Below are 18,320 nucleotides of genomic sequence, written 5' to 3' on the forward strand. Positions count from 1 at the left end.
AGGAGGTGTTCAGTCCTGATGAGTGCAGTGAGGAAAATTGTCCTTCAATTTTGCTAAGTTGAGTTGCTCAATTCATACCACAAATTTCTAAAGAATCATTTTGCTGCTTCTCTCCTCAAAACCTAAACACCACTTTCTCCTTCCACATTTTCTGCTGAGAATTTAGCTCCATATTTCACAGAGAAAATCCACAGGAATTCTTACCAATAACTGCCACTTTGTACTTTGCTAAGGCAATGTTCATTTACCAATATTTATCTTATTTAACCTATCAGAAACATGTGATTTCTCTTTCATGTTTCCTCTTTGTCCTCTTACTTCTCCCTCTCCTCTTCTTCTTCCCTCTCTAGTCCTCCTTGTCCTCTGACTAAGAGCCACTCTATTTCTCTCTAATTTGGTTCTCCTCTTTCCTCACTGCCTCCCATTCTCAACCTTGTTTGTGCAGTCTTCCTTGTTTTAAAATAATAGGCCTAGGGCTCAGGATCAGTATATCTTTTCTTACTCACTTCTGAGATGATTTTATCCATTCCTATGATTTTAAAATATTGTTTTCATTCTAAGGACTCCAACATCATTATGTCCTGTTTCAAAATCTGTGAACTCCAGAATGATATCAAAAAGATATCATTGCCATCTCCATTTACACATCTACCAAACTTTCCACACTTGACATCTCTAAAGGCAAATTTTGAAATTTCTTCTTATAATGTTATACCATTTCAGTAAAAGGCAAATACATTCTCTTATTTGTTCAGTTCATAAGAGTTGGAGTCATCTTTAATGTCTGTTTTTCACTTACTACTTGCCTCATTCATCAAGAAATATTTTCAGCTATACTTTTGGAATCCAGACATTAACCTTCTCATCATCAAGAGTCACTGAATAAGCCATCATCATTTCATTCACAAATTGTTGCATAGGTTTCTGCTTCATGTAGCTGTTTTTCCCTTTATACCCCCCACTTATTTTCCAACACATCACCCTTTAAAATATCTGTTTTCACTTAGAATAAAATAGAAAAAATTCACTGTTTTCACTTAGAATAAAATAAAAATCCCTTATCATATTTGATTAAGTCCTAGCCAACAATTTTTAAAGTATGGTTCTGACTTCAATCTATTATACTCTGCCCTCGATCACTCCTCTCAAACCAAAACGGTGTGCTTCCTGACCTCAAGAACAGTAGTAAGTCAATCTCTCTTCTGAGGTCCTTTGGATTTGTTTCTCCCCTTGACTGATTCATTCTTTCTTTTCTATTCTTCTTGGCTGATTACTTGGCCTTCTTAAGGTCCCTAATCAAATGTTACCTTATTCAAAATTACCTACTGCAGGTCTTCTGTCCCTTTTTTATTTTTTAAATTTATTTATTTTTAAATTTTTTTATTTTTTTCAGTGTAACAGTTATTTTTGCACATTATTTTTGCACCAGTTATTTTTGCACATTGTTTTTGCACCAAACCCAGTGCTCCATGCAATCCGTGCCCTCTATAATAGCTACCACCTGGTACCCCGACCCCCGACCCCCCACCCCTTCAAAACCCTCAGATTGTTTTTCAGAGTCCATAGGCTCTCATGGTTCACCTCCCCTTCCAATTTCCCCCAACTCCCTTCTCCTCTCTAACTCCCCATGTCCTCCATGCTATTTGTTATGCTCCACAAATGAATGAAACCATATGATAATTGACTCTCTCTGCTTGACTTATTTCACTCAGCATAATCTCTTCCAGTCCCGTCCATGTTGCTACAAAAGTTGGGTATTCATCCTTTCTGATGGAGGCATAATACTCCATAGTGTATATGGACCACATCTTCCATATCCATTCATCCGTTGAAAGGCATCTTGGTTCTTTCCATAGTTTGGCGACCGTGGCCATTGCTGCTATAAACATTGGGGTACAGATGGCCCTTCTTTTCACTACATCTGTATCTTTGGGGTAAATACCCAGGAGTGCAATTGCAGGGTCATAGGGAAGCTCTATTTTTAATTTCTTGAGGAATCTCCACACTGTTCTCCAAAGGGCTGCACCAACTTGCATTCCCACCAACAGTGGAAGAGGGTTCCCCTTTCTTCACATCCCCTCTAACACATGTTGTTTCCTGTCTTGCTAATTTGGGCCATTGTAACTGGTGTAAGGTGATATCTCAATGTGGTTTTAATTTGAATCTCCCTGAGGGCTAGTGATGATGAACATTTTTTCATGTGTCTGATAGCCATTTGTATGTTTTCATTGGAGAAGTGTCTGTCCATATCTTCTGCCCATTTTTGATATGATTGTCTGTTTTGTGTGTGTTGAGTTTGAGGAGTTCATTATAGATCCTGGATATCAACCTTTTGTCTGTACTGTCATTTGCAAATATCTTCTCCCATTCCGTGGGTTGCCTCTTTGTTTTGTTGACTGTTTCCTTGGCTGTGCAGAAGCATCCTAACTCTAACCCTTTTTTAATTGAATTATTTGTTTGTCCTACTATTTATGGTACCACAGGTGGACCTTGAAGAAATTATGCTAAGTCAAATAAATTAAACAGAGAAAAAAAAATTGTATAATGTCACTTATATGTGAAATATAAAAATGATGAACTCATAGAAATAAAGAATGGAATTTTGGTTGTCAGAAGTGGGGGGTGGAGGAAATGGGGAGAGTTTGGTCAAAGTGTATAAAATTGCCCTGATAAGATTAAGGTTTATGGATCTAATGCACAGCATGATGCCTATAGTTATCAATATGGCATTTTATGCTTGAAAGTTGCTAGGAGAAATCTTGAATGTTTGTGCTCCACAAAAAAAGGGAAGTGTTATATGTGTTAACTATTCTTATTGTGGCAGTGATTTTGCAATATATATGCATGCTGACTCATTGGAAAATGTGTGATTTTTTTTAAAAAAGTAGAAATTCAAATCTTTATCTCATTTTCTATCCTAAGAGTTGTGTGATCATGGGAATCTAATTTAAACTTTCTGAATTTTATTAATTTCCTCTTTAAAATAAAGATGCAGTTCCTAACTCTAAATTTGAATTTTCATAAAACAGCATGCTCATAAAACACTCAAGGATGTTGAAAACATACTACATAAATCATATTTCTTGTGATTTAATATCCAATACAGTTTTATCTTAGTAAATTTATGAATTTTAACACACTGAGAAGTGAGATTTTATTTTGACTCTGTGACAGTCTATAAGGCACAGGAGAGAGAGAGAGAAGTTTAATTCTTTTTTTTTTTTTTAATTGGTAGCTAGAATTTTACCCAGGTCGGTCCTTACCATTTAAACAAAAATAACATGAATGTCCTGATTCAGTGGCTTTTGTTTTTAGTTACTAATAGTCACACAAATTATAAGCATGTTCATTTCTCTGATGAAAAACATTCAATGACTGACAAGTTAATGAAAATTTGAAAAGATCTCAGCTCTTACAGAATTGATGGAGAAAATATCAACACCAGAACCAAAAAAAAAAAAAAAAAGTTATAAAAGCTGTGTTGTTTTTACCTCATAACCAATAATCTGACTTTGAAATATTGTACTCTAAAAAGCAAAACATAGGGTACCTAGATGGCTCCGTGATTGAGTGTCTACCTTTGGCTGAGGTCATGATGCCAGGGTCCTGGGAGCTAAGCTTGCATGGGGCTCCCTGCTCAGCAGGAAGCCTGCTTCTCCCTCTCCCACTCCCCCTGCTTGTGTTCCCTCTTTTGCTATGTCTCCTTCCATTAAATAAATAAAATCTTAAAACAAAACAAAACAAACAAACAAAAAATCCCAGATATAAATAAATACATTTAATAGATTAATAGGTAAGGTACATTAGTGAAACTTATCTATAAGTAGTTAAGATTGTTTTTTATTTTTATTAGGCAGAAGATCATTTGGAGAAGAGAAGATCAGCAGCCTCACAATGCTTTTGATGTATTTTTCCTCTTTCTAGTAACTCAATGTATTACAATTCAAGTCTTTAGAGTCATATGATATGTTTCAGATTTTAAGTTATCTACATGAATATACTTCAGTGTTAATTTGAGGAGACTCATTGCACTTGAATCTAGGAGAGAAATACAAGCACCATCACGATTTGGGAAGATGGGTGTCCTTACCTCTTCTTTCCAGTACATAGACTCTAGACGTTCTTGTTTAGTTTCTTCATCTCCTTCTCATGCCCTTCAGATTGCTTCTTTGCACCTTGGTGAATTGAGAGGAGGTAGAGAAAAAAATATAAGTAGATAGTCAAGAAGAAAAAAGGGAGAAATAAAAAAAAAAAACCACAAGTGTTTTGAATGTGTGGAACTTTGGGAGTTGAGAAATTGGGAAGAAAGACTTTAAGACATCTGTGGAGTCAGGAGAACTAAATGAGAGAAAAAATGAATTTGAAGATTGTTGTTGGGAAGTTTTTTGTTTTGGTTTGGTTTGGTTTGGTTTTTTCCTTTCATGATGGAAAAGAACTTACGTCTTATTGAGAATTTCTCTTTAGTTGTTGAACAGTACTTCTTTGCACTAGGTGTGTAATGATCTGAGACTAAATAGCTCACAGTCTGACAGGGCAATACGAAGATAGGTAAATAATGCAAAAAATGGTTTTAAAAAAGCTCCCTTCTCTATTTTAAAAATAATGATGTTACAGGAAAACTCTCATTCAAGAGTAAATGGAGTAGAACATGGTAGAAGGGAAGGAATAATCCTAAATTGTTAAAAGAATATATGACAAAGAATTTTGAACATCAGAGTTATAGTAAAGTATGTGAAAAGATCTCAAGTCTTCTGATATAGTTGAATTTTTTTTCTTTTTTTAAGTAAGTCACTGGCAGACACTTCATAGAAAACCTGAACTAAGTCAGTGGAAGCTTTTTTTGACTTCCTGTTGCCTTCATTAGGCATTTCTCTTTGCCAACATTATTTCTGGCAACATAGGCAAGTACTAAATTAAAATGTGATAGGTGGCATGAAATTTCCCTTGTACTTAATTTTTTTCAAATTGGTCTACCTCAGACTTTTAAAACCTGTGCTCTCTTTAATGACTAGAAAATCTAGTTGAGGTCTTTTATGCTATTTGAAATAATAAAGATAAGCCTCCTTGTGAATAAAAATAAATCAAAATATATTCCTGAGAGAAGGAAATATTTTAGACAAATATGTAAAATACATAACTAAGTTGTTCTAAAATGGAAATACAGTAATATGTTAAGAAAAGCACATATCCTTTGAATAATTTATGATGGAATTCTCTGTGAAGGTATACCTCATGAATTACTTTTGCTTCTCTGCCATTCTGGTTCAGCATTTTAAAACTCATTGAAAATAAACCTTAATAAGAATCTGCTGACACAATCAAGTTGTTTTAGAACTGTTCACTGTGTTTTACCCTCTTGATTTATTACAAACACATACACACACACAAATTGATTTCCGTAGAATTCACAAATTCTACTCTAGTGCTAGCAAAGCAGATTCAGAGCTTGTGATGAATTTTCTCATCTAAATTGTCTAAATATTGTCTAAAATTATTGTCTAAAAAAATTGTCTAAGAAAAGAAAATTTACAATTTCATTAAAATGCTGTACTTTATTACATCAGATAATACCATTATAATGATCTTGTTATTTTATTTTATTATTTTATTATTAACGTCTACATCCCATGTTACAAAGCAAGCACACAAAATTATCAATTTTATTATTAACATATTTTATTTATTTATAATTATTTGAATTATAATTTGTCTGGGCTTTTAAAATTTTGTGTCATAGTTTTAAAGTTAAGCAAAACAGAGCAAGAAGTAACTGGTTTCCATGGATGCTCAAGAGAAAAACACTGACTTGGCAATCCTTGGTTGCTGGCTCTGACTTCAAGAACTCAAAACCAACCTACAATTATTTCAGGTTTGCTTAGAACAATTTACCTTTGTTTTGTTTGGCAGGGATAGTTCTTCTTTCAACTATTTAGCTTTAAATATCTTAGATGGAAAGGAATGAAGAAAGTTATGATGATGATTATTATGGTAGTCTGATAATGAGGAGGATGGCTATTTAATAGTAAAGCAACTCCTCTTCCTGTTTTTAATACAAAATGCATATATCCAAAATTTATTTTTAGAAAAACAGTGTTAATAGTGCTTGTAACTGAATTGATAAAGACCTGCCTCCTTGAGCCATTTGTGTGGCAATTCATTATTAATTTTATATATATATATAAATATATTATACAATATACATTTTACAAAAAATAATTCAAGCTGCCTCTGATAGCCATGGATCACTGTCACCTTCAAATAAAAATTTTAATTTATTTGTATTATGAGAATTGTTTTATTAGATAATAATAATGCAGTAATGCTTTCTTTCTCTGGACTTTCTTATTTAGAACTGCTGCAGGAAAAGAGAAGGAGGAACAGAGGGAACTCAGGGTAGAGACTGGAAAAGCTGATCTGGATCTAGGGTTGACCCTTCAAAGGACAGCTCAATATTAATGTTTTTAGCTTTCTCCTAAAGTAACCAAGATCTCCCTGTGATTATTTATTCTAAAAATTCTTGTTGGATACAAAACTTTGTGCCAGGAAGTTTGGTAGGCATTGAAGATTTAAAGGTGAGCAAGTGAGAGTTTTTATGCTTATAGATCTTGCAAATGCATGGAGGAGACATGAAATGAACAAAACCCAGATGGTGGTTCAAACTGAAATGTCAGACCTATACAGGGTTTAGCCAGGTTAGCTGACTTGGACTATAGTTCTACAAGGTGTATGAGATGATAGGGAAACCAAGATATAAACATAGTGTGTATTGGCTTTAAAATCAAGCACATATGGGTTTAAATCCAAGATCAACTATTTAAGACACAATGCTATGAAAAAAAAAAAAAACAATTATTTCACACTAATGTAATATTCCAGTTCTGTCATCTCTTGGCCAAATTAATTATTTTTTCTGCATCTCAATTTCTTTAGATAGAAAATGAAGCGGTTGATAATAGCAAGAAATCTAACCATATGGTGATTGAGTGAGTTAAAATACACAAAATGCAGGGGATGAAGGGGAGTGCAAGTCTTTCAGTTAGGGAATGAATAAGCCACAGGGATAAAAGGCACAGCATAAAGACTACAGTCAATGATATTATAACAGGGTTATATGGTGACATATAGCAGTTATATTTGAGGTGAGCATAGCGTAATATACAGAGTTGTCTAATCACCATGCTGTACAACTGAAACTAATGTAACATTGTGTGGAAACTATAGTCCAATAAAAATATGTAAAATACATTGAACATTGACATATGTTAAATGCTAACATTTATTATTGTGGTTGTTGTTGCTATTGTTGTTATATTCTTTTTGCTATGTAACCTGAGGCAAGTTACTGGACTTGAGGAACCCTAGATTTTATAACAAGCAAATGGCATAGTAAAATGCTTAACTAATGGTATTTTTGTTGTTCCAGTTAGCTGTTGCTGTGTAAATCTTAAAATGACAATGCCTTCCTATCTCTTGCTGTCCTATATATAGAAGAGGCTCAATTGGAAGGTTATCATATAGAGTTACTCATGTGGGGATACTCAAATATTAGTTGAGGCTACTGTTATGTAAAGGATTGCTTGAGCTAGAGATGAAAATGGCCACACACAAGGTGGATTGTTGCTGTTTGCAGTCATCTGAGGGGTATTTGGGACTTCTGAACAGAATTACTATGTATAGTTTCTCCATGCAGCATGGAAAAGGCAGATAGACTTCAGAAGGGGACATCTTGTAAGTGGGTATCTTTCTGAGAGGCTTTATGGAAACTGTAAGCTTCTTAGGATCCTACCTCAGGAGTCCCAGAACTTCACTTTTGTTGTATTTAATTGGTCAGAGAGTTAAAATGGCCAGGCCACATCTAAGCAGTATTGAATTCAAGTCCACCTGGCAAAAGGAAGGGTAGCAAAGAATTGAAGGTCATTTCCAGTCTATTTTACTTTTTTTTTAAGTTCCTATTAATTTATTTGAGACATATATATGTCTACACACACACACACACACACACACACACATATACATATAGATAGATATCTATCTATATGTATATGTGTGTATATATAGAGAGAGATAACTATATATATGTGTGTATATATATATATAGAGAGAGTGTGTATATATATGTGTGTGTGTGTATATATATATATATATATATATATATATGCACGTGTGTGTATATATATATATATATAGAGAGAGAGAGAGATACCACCCAAGCAGGGAGGAGGATCAGAGGGAGAGGGTGAGGCAGATTCCCTGCTGAGCAGAGAGTCTGATATGGGGCTCAATCTCAATGAGTAAGGGACAGGTGGGGCTAGGTAGAGAAAGATGTGTAGGGGACCATGGGATCAGGCTCACAAAATTTAAAAAAAAATATGGGAGATAAAGGAAACCAGAGACAAGAGAACAAACCAGACTATCCTGTCTTAGGTGAAAGAGGTGAGTTCTTGTTATAACAGCTACTTGTGACCAATCAGGAATTACAAAACCCTAAAAAGGAAGTAAGCCATTGAAGGTGTTATCACAATAGAAATGTTAAAAATATTTAGGTTCCATGATTATCATCCTATAAAAGACCATATCTAAAAGCCCTCAGCGGCAGCCCTGTTAGGACCCCTGTCACTCCTGAGAGCTTTTTTTCTGTATCCTTGCTTAAACTTCTATTGCTTTGCTCACTCTGCTTTGTCTACACAATTCGTTCTTTGACTCTGTGAGACAAGACCCTAGCTCTCCCTCATCATCAGGACCCTGAAATCATGATCTGAGCTAAGGCAGACGCTTAACCAACTGAGCCACTGTGGTACCCCTCTACTTCTTGAGAGATCTACCATGTAATAATCTAACCAACTCTAGCTGCCATCATTTTCTTCATTGTCATCATCACCATCATCATGCATATTTATTCTCATTTTACATTTTGATGAACATTGTGATATAGACATTATTATTTTCACTTTCTCAAGATAAGAAAGGAAAAGAATAGAATATAAGTGATTTAATCAAGGTCATATTATCTAGTAAGTAGAGGGTCAATTTCCTTCTTTGAACTATTGCCTCCAGAGTTTCTAAAGTACAATATTTACATAATACAGAAAACTAAAATGAAGCTATCATTTCAATATTTCAACTTTTTAAAATAAATCCTTTTTAAATCTTAAGTGAATCATCAAACATTAGAACAAGAAGGAAAGAGGAGATTATGATTTTTAAATTAGCTTAGCAATTTGTACTGTACATTTGATTATAATATATTATTTTACTTAGTAAAAGTGTTAAGGAAATGGTTAAAATTTATGATAGATACTCCTTAAACATTATATCTTTAAAATAGGAGGTAACAAATAATTTTTTGTCTTGCTTTTAAGCTAACATCTAAATGCAAGCACTGAACATTACTATGGGTGAAATTATCCACTATTATTAACCTGTTTATATAATTTGTTTGCTGATGTCCAATCCTGAACTTTTTCTCTCAAAATTCCAACTTTATAGCCAATAGTGCATAGCAAGTTTCTAGCATAATTATATATGAATGAATGAATATTGTCATTTCAAGTTAATATCTCAATGGAATATTTGGCAGAATACTACCAAAACTTTAAGCAAAGGCAATGTTTAATTACAAATACAGCTATTCAGTAGCACTCCCAAAAAGCAGAATTTTAGAGGGCCACTGAACAAGAACACTCAGGAGAGTCATCTTTCTCTTAAAATCTAGGTCTATGTTCTTGCCTACTAATTAAATCATGCCTGTTTCATTTTAAAAGTACAGACATACTACTTGCCCTAAGGATACATTTCATTATCATGTGGAATATGAAATGTTACTCTGCTTCAGGAGATAAAAGCAATTTAATTTGAATCTCTCTGGAAACTAAAACATCAGCATAGCTAGTCATCTGTAACATCCGTGACTATTATCTTTCAGTAAACTATGCAATATCACCATTAATATTTGTGACATTTTTGCATATTGAGACTAACACAAAGTGATGGGATTGTATCTCACCCCTTACAGGAAAAAAAAAAAATTCTTACGGATATGGTAAGTCATTTTTGCTTATTAGATTTTGTTTAGACCATTCATAGTTTTAGAAAGTGGCCACGAGTGAAGAGCAGAAGGTGATCTACAGACAGCCAGGTGTGAACTATTCAGAATCTTAATTTTATTCAAGAATAAAGTCCTTCTGAGATGAAAAAAATCCCATTGTAGTCTCCTGAGCTTTCTAGATCAGTTTCACAGTCCATGTAGGCTTTAACCAATCATAGCATGTTGCCTAATGGTGTTAATGGGAATTCATTTCTTCTTCTAATTAAACACAGATGTAGATCTAAAATTTAAGAAAAAGAGAAAAACTGTATTCCCCTGCCAAGCTCATAATTTCTCTTTTTTGCACACTACAGGGTCGTTGACAGTACCCAGGAGCCTAACACAGATGCACATTAATTACTCGTTCTCTAATTACTAGGGTACCAATATAACTGCTCAACCATTCATTATACATTCTTCCCAACTTCACAAAACCCTAGAGACATATGTATGAAGCATACCACTTGGCAACATTAATTGAGCCCTATTAACTTATAAAATTTATGAAAACTGCAGCTATTAATAAAAAAAAGTGTTCTTTCATTTAGTCCACCAAATTCACAATGTATAAATGATCATTTTCCTTGCACTGTATATTGGATATTGGACAATGCAGCTGCTCACAGATTGTTAATTATCAGGAATACATCAACAGGATTAAACTAGAATCCTGGTTGTTAAATTAGCCAGGCTAATTTCCCATTCTGGAAGTTATGCACAGTGGTAGTTAGCTGTATAAGCAAGTCTAAATAAGATGCTTAGCCAGGACATTAGATTCAAAACAACAACAACCACCACCACCAAATAAAAAAAAAACAAGAAGTAAACAAAAACTACCTCAGTCATAAACTCAGTCATAACAAATCAGTGCACTCTCCATTTGTTTACTTAGAGTATGATTCAAATTTAAATAATTTTATTAGAAAAGTATCCTTATTAGGGCATTCCATGTTTGAAACAGTGTAATTCTTGTGTCAGATACATTTTTCCTCTATTCACATCTTTAATGTTGTTGGATCTGAGCCAAACCCCAAAGCATGCATTCACAGTGACCTATGTTGCTTTACAAGTCATTTCTGGTTTATCTCCTGGTAATCCACGTGTGAATCTCAGTTTTAAACCATCTGGTCTATTTGCCATTCTACCCACATGTCATCCCACTCTCCACACAGATGCTTCAGGGGGCCTCTAATGTGTTGTATACCGCTTCTTTTGGTTTTTGTTTTGTTTTTAGTTTCAAGTTTTTATTTAAATTTTAGATAGTTAATGAACAGCATAATATTATTTGCAGGAGAAGAATTTAGTGATTCATCACTTACATATAATACCCAGTATTCATCACCCATTAAACCCAGCTCCCACTCACCTCCCGTTCAGCAACCCTCAGTGGTCTCTATAGTTAAGACTCTATTTCCTGGTTTCCCTCTTTCTCTTTCTTTTACCTCCCATGTACATCTGTTTGTTTTCTGAAATTCCATATATGAGTGGAATCATATGGCGTTTTTCTTTCTCTGATTGACCATTTTTCTTCCTATAATACCCTCTGGTTCTGTCCACATGATTGCAAATGACAAGATTCAATTCTTTTTGATGGCTGAGTAATATTCCATTGTAGCCTATGTATACCACATCGTCTTAATCCATTCATCAGTTGATAGACATTTGGGCTCCTTCCATCCTTTGGCTATTGTTGGTAATGCTGCTATACACATCAGTGTACTTTAGTGTCCCTCAAATCAATACATTTGTATCCTTTGGGTATATACCTGTAGTGCCATTGCTGGATTGCTAGGTAGTTCTATTTTTAACTTTTTCAGGAATCTCCAGACTGTTTTCCAGAGTGGCTGCATGAGTTTGCATTCCCACCAACAGTGTCAGAGAGCTCCCCTTTCTCCACATCCTTGCCAACACTTGTTGTTTCCTGTGTTGTTCATTTTAACCACTCTAACAAGAGTGACATGATATCTCCTTATAGTTTTGATTTGTGTTTGCCTGATGATGGGTGATGTTGAACATCTTTTATCAGATATGTAATTTGCAACACTCTTCTGCCATGCCAAAGGTTTCCTTTTAGTTTGCTCATTGTTTCCATCACTATGAGGAAGCTTTTTATCTTGATGAAGTCCCGATTGTTTGTTTTTGCTTTGGTTTATTTATTTTTCTGCATCTACTGAGAGGATAATATGATTCTTATACTTTATTTTATTAATGTGATGTATCTCACTGATTGATTTGCCAACATCAAAGCAACCTTGCAGGTCAAGAATAAATTTCACTTGATCGTGGTGAATGATTCTTTTAATATACTATCGGATTCAATTTGCTAGTATTTTGTTGAGAAATTTCTTTCCCATGTTCATCAGGGATATTGGCTTCTAATTCCTTTTTGTAATGGGGTCTTTGGTTTTGGAATCAATGTAATCCTGGCCTTGTATAATAAGTTTAGAAATTTCCCTTCCATTTCTATTTTTTGGAACAATTTGAGAAGAATAGGTATGAACTCTTCTTTAAAAGATTGGTAGAATCCCCCCTGGAAGTCAATTGTCCCTCATCTTTTGTTTGTTGGAAGATATTTGATTACCAGGTGCCTGGGTGGCTCAGTGGGTTAAGCTGCTGCCTTCGGCTCAGGTCATGATCTCAGGGTCCTGGGATCGAGTCCCGCATCGGGCTCTCTGCTCAGCAGGGAGCCTGCTTCCTCCTCTCTCTCTCTGCCTGCCTCTCTGCCTACTTGTAATCTCTCTCTGTCAAATAAATAAATAAAATCTTAAAAAAAAAAGGTATTTGATTACCAATTCACGTTTTTACTGTTATCAGTATGTTAAAGATTTTTATTTCTTCCTATTTCCGTTTTGGCAGTTTATTTGTCTGTAGAAATTTATCCATCTCTTCCAGATTGCCCGATTTTTTGGTATTTAATTTTTCATAATTTTCTTTTATAATTTTTTCTGTATTTCTGTGGTATTGGTTGTGATCTCTCCACTCTAATTCATGATTTTATGTATTTGGGTCTTTTCTCTTTACATTTTGATAAGTCTGGCAAAGGGGTTATCAATTTTATTCTTTCAAAGAACCAGCTCCTGGTTTCATTGATCTGTTCTATTTTTTAAAGACATCTATCTATCTACTTATTCATTTATTTATTTGAGGAAGAGTGAGAGAGAGCACAAGCAGGAAGGGGAGGGACAGAGGGAGAAGGAGAATCAGACTCCCTGCTGAACAGAAAGCTGGACGCAGGGCTTGATCCCAGGTCCCTGAGAGCATAACCTGAGACAAAGTCAAACACTTACCCACTGAGTTTCCCAGGCGCTCCTGTTGTTTTGATTTCTATAGCTTTATTTCTGCTCTACTCTTTATTATTTCTCTCCTGCTGGCTTTAGGCTTCATTTGTTCTTTTTCTAGCTCCTTCTAGTATTAGGTTAGTTTTCCTTCAAGTATAAGGTTAGTTATATTAGAGTGTTTTCTTATGTCTTGAGGTAGGCCTGTATTCCTGTATACTTCCCTCTTATGACCACTTTTGCCACATACCAAAGGTTTTGGATCATCGTATTTTCATTTCCATTTATTTCCATGAATTTCTTCATCTCTTTAATTTCCTGGTTCATTCATTCGTACTTTATTAGGATGCTCTTTAATTTTCATGTTTTTCCTTTTTTTTTCTTGTGGTTGATTTAAAGTTTCAGAGTATTGTGATCTGAAAATATGCACGATATGATTCCAATCTTTTTGTGTTTGTGGTGGCCTGATTTGTGACCTAGAATATGATATATTCTGGGGAATGTCCCATTTGTATGCAAAAATAATGTATTCTGTTGATTTAAGAGGAAATGTTCTGAATATATATGTTAAGTCCATTTGATCCAGTGTGTCTTTCAAAGCCACTGTTTCCTTGTTAATTTTCTGCTTAGATATCTGTACATTGATGTAAGCGGAATGATAAAAATCCTTATTGTATTATTATCCATGAGTTTCTTTATGTTTGTTATTGTTTTATAAATTTGGTGGTCCCAAGTTGGGGGTATAAAAATTTACAATTGTTAGATCTTCTTGCTCGTTAGACCCCTTTAGTGTGATGTAGTGCCTGTTTTCATCTCTTTTTACAGTCTTTGGTTTAAAATCTAGTTTGTCTGATAGAAGTTTTGCTATTCTGGCTTTCTTTTGAAATCCATTTGCATGATAAATATTTTTTCTTCCTCTTACATTCACTCTACAAGTGTCTTTAGGTCTAAAATGAGTCTCTTGTAGGCAGTGTATAAATAGGTCTTGTGTGTGTGTGTGTGTGTGTGTGTGTGTGTTTAATCCATTATGACACCCTATGGTTTTTTTCTAGAGCATGTAGTCCATTTTGTTCAGAGTAATTATTGATAGATGTGAATATAGTGTCCTTTATTACCTTTTTTTTTTTTTTTGCATTGTTTCTGGAGATTTTTCTCTGTCCCTTTCTTTTTTTTTTTTTTTCCAGTGTTCCAATATTCATTGTTTATGTACAACACCCAGTGCTCCATGCAATCCATGCCTTCCTTGATATCCACCATGAGGTTAACCATCCCCCATCCCTTCCCCTCTAAAACCCTCTGTTTGTTTCTTGGAGTCCACAGTCTCTCATGCTTCATCTCCCCTTTCGATTTCCCCTTATTCACTTTTTCTTTCCTTCTCCTAATGTCCTCCATGTTAATCTTTATGTTCCACAAGTAAGTGAAACCATATTATAATTGACTTTCTCTGCTTGATTTATTTCACACAGCATAATCTCCTCCAGTCCCATCCATGTTGATGCAAAAGTTGGGTTTTCATCCTTTCTGACCCTTTCTAGTCTTTGTCACTTTTGATCTTATTACACTCAAAGAGTCCCCTTAATATTTCTTATAGGGCTGGTTTAGTAGTAATAAACTCCTTTAGTTTTTGCTTGTCTAGGAAACTCTTTATCTCTTCTTCTATTCTGACTGATAATCTTGCTGGTTAAAGTATTCTTGGTTGCAAAGTTTTCCCTTTCAGCACATTGAATATATCATGCCATAGACTTCTTGTCTTTGAAATTTCTGTGGAAAAAGCAGCTGCTGACCTTCTTTTTCTTCCCTTTCAAATGAGGAATTTCTTTTGTCTTGCTGTTTTTGGATTTTTTTTTAAATCCCTATATTTTGCAAATTTAACTAAGATATGTCTTGGTGTTAGCCGTTTTTGTTGATTTTGATGGGAATTCTCTCTCCTTCATGGGTTTGGATGTCTGTTTCCTCTCACGGATTAAGAAAGTTTTCAAGTATAATTTCCTCAAATAAACCTTCTGCCTGCTTTTATCTCTTCTTCTTCTGGGACACCTATGATAGGAATGTTATTACCCTTTATGGAGTCACTGAGTTCCTTAGTCTACACTTATGATCCAATATTTTTCTTTCCTTCTTTCCCACCACATTATTTTCCATAATTTTATCTTCAATATCACTTATTTATTCCTCTGTGTCTTCCATTCTTGTCATTTCATACATTCAGTTTCAGATCTCAGTTATTGCATTTTTCATGTCAGCCTGACTAGTTTTTAAGTCTTTTATCTCTGCAACAGGGACTCTGTGGTGTATTCTGTGCTTTTCTCAAGCCCACCTATTATACATATGATTGTTGCTTTAAATTCTGGACCAGGCATGTCACTAATATCTATTTGAATTAGATCTCTGGCCATTTTATTTCTTCTTTTGGGATGAATTTCTCCATCTTGGAATTGTATTTAGATCTCTCCTTCCTTGTATTACCAAAACTTGTTATTTTTCCTGCTCCTGAGTGTGATGCCTTTATGAAGAAGAGGTCATATATTGTCCAGGACCAATGCACAGTACTTGTTTAGAACTGCCAACAGGCTCTTTGGAGACAAGTCTCATGAACTCCTCTCATCTTTGAAAAACTCCTGCCTCAAGTTCTACCAAGCATAGATGGAAGAGCTTGACTTTCATACTGCTGTGGAAGAGACCAGGGCACACATCAACACCTGGGTGGCAGAAAAGACGGAAGGTCAGATTACAGAGTTGCTGTCTCCGGGTTCAGTGGATTCAATGACTAATCTGATTCTCGTGAATGCCATCTATTTCAAAGGATACTGGGATAATCAGTTTAACAAAACACAGACCATGGAAAGACCATTTAAAGTCAGCAAGAATGAGGGGAAACTTGTGCAGATGATGTTTAAAAAATCTACCTTTCAAATGACCTATATAGAAGAAATATTCACCAAAATTCTGGTGCTCCCCTATGTGGGCAAAGAGCTGAACATGATCATTATGCTTCCAGATGAAAACACGGATCTGAGGACGGTGGAGAAAGAACTCACTTATGAGAAATTCGCAGAGTGGATGAGGCCAGACATGCTGGACGAAGAAGAGGTGGAAAGTTTTCCTCCCTAGATTTAAACTGGAGGAGGATTACGACAAGAAGAAAGTCCTTTGCTCTCTGGGCATGACCGATGCCTTTGAGCAGGCCAAGGCAGACTTCTCTGGGATGTCGTCCAGGAAAGACCTGTATCTGTCCAGGGTGGTGCACAAGGACTTCATGGAGGTGAACAAGGAAGTCACGGAGGCTGCGGTGGCCACCACAGCCATCACGATGTTGCGGTGTGCAAGAATCATGCCCCGGTTCTGCGCCAACCACCCTTCCTCTTCTTTATCCAACACAGCAAGACCAACAGCATCCTGTTCTGTGGCCGCTTCTCCTCCCTGTAAGGACATAATCAGTCCCAAATGGCGTCCTCTTCCTTTCTCCTGCTGGCCTACTTTTCCTGACTCTTCACAATGTGCCTACTATGCAAAGTGACCTTGGGTGACAATCCAAAAATAAAAGGCCCGATTTGGGGGAAAAAAACAAAAAAACAAAAAAACCACAACACCACTTCTTGGTGCTTCAAGAAGTGTCTCCAGCATAGGCTGCATGTGCTCTGCTGCTAAGTTTTGGCTGCTCTTTCCCTCAGGTCAGAGTTTCCTCTCGATGCAGTGGGGAGTGTTTGGACCTTGGCCAAAGTGTGGTGAATTTTAACTAGGTCTGTCCTGTTCTGCTTATCAAAAATTACTTAATGCTATTTACACTAGAGCTAAAGCTTTGCAGAATTCTGTGGTCAGTAGACTCAGTGCATGAGGGGAGTTTGTGCTGGTGTTTTGGAGGATGGCCCTGCTGCTCTGGTTCTTAGATATGCTTGCCTGGAAAAAACAGAACCAGCAGAACACAAGGGATTGGGGTTTGGTATAAGTTGCTTAAGCTACCACAGTGGTGCTGAAGTTAGTTTGTGTTGAGGGACAAGGAAAAGAAATGTGTAAGCCCTTTCCTCATCCTTGGAGTGGGGTTTGTACCTGCTGCCGTCCAGGAAGCCCTCCCAGAAGAGCAAAGAATCTCCCCTCTTTTGTCCCCAGCTTACCTCAGATCCTTGCCTTCATCCTGTCTCTGTCTAGGCTTCCTGTCCACCTGGTGGCCCCAGTGCACCCATGTTTTATTCCAGGCAGGCCAGTTGAGTTTTAAAACTCCAGACTTTTGGGACCTGGTGTAGCAGGGACCCACACTAGTCCTCTGGGGAAGTGTCTTGCTGTGCTGGGACTGATGCAGATTTGTTCCATAACACCGAAGCATAGGGACATAGGTTTTGGAGTAAAGCACAGCAAGGAGCCAGTGTCCAGGTTAGCCACCCTCAGCAGGTATCTCTGCACCTGTGCTGAGGGATGGGGGAGGGTAATGGTGCCCACTGGCTTTTTGTCCCTGGAGAAGCAATGCCACCTCTCCCACATGCACTCTCAGAGAATCGTCTCTCCCAGTGCATCCCAGGGGATTCTTAGTACGTTCTGCCCTCTTTCTCCCCAGGAGTACTGCAGCACACTGAGGGCTTCACACTGGCCATGCCATGGACCTCCAAAACTGTAGTCTTTGAACCCTTGGTTGTAAAAACTCATGAAACTCAGCACTTTAGTTTTTCTGGTCAGTGGCTTTGGGGACAAGTTTTCTTTATGTGATTCCCTCTGTGCTCCAATCTCTCTCTCTTTAGGTGACCAGGACTCCCTTCCTTCCCAAAGTTAGTACCCCCAAACCATTTCTCCCCCAAACAACATTTCCACACCTCTTACTTTCTACCATGTGACCTCTTCTCTCCTGCTAGTTATGCAGTTTGTTCTGTCAGTCCTCAGATTAATTTCTTGGGTATTCAGAGTCATTTGATACTTAGCTAGCAATGCTTGTGGGAAAAGGCAAGCCTAAGGTCTTCCTACTACTCTGCCAT

General features: G+C 36.3%; 1 pseudogene; it reads left to right on the forward strand.

Annotated features, from left to right (window-relative positions):
* The window catches only part of LOC122890211, a 30,620-nt pseudogene extending 13,716 nt beyond the window's left edge, over window positions 1-16,904 (forward strand).
* The last annotated feature ends 1,416 nt before the right edge of the window (window positions 16,905-18,320 follow it).

Source organism: Neovison vison, chromosome 11, assembly GCF_020171115.1.
Source record: "Neovison vison isolate M4711 chromosome 11, ASM_NN_V1, whole genome shotgun sequence".
Classification (NCBI taxonomy): domain Eukaryota; kingdom Metazoa; phylum Chordata; class Mammalia; order Carnivora; family Mustelidae; genus Neogale; species Neogale vison.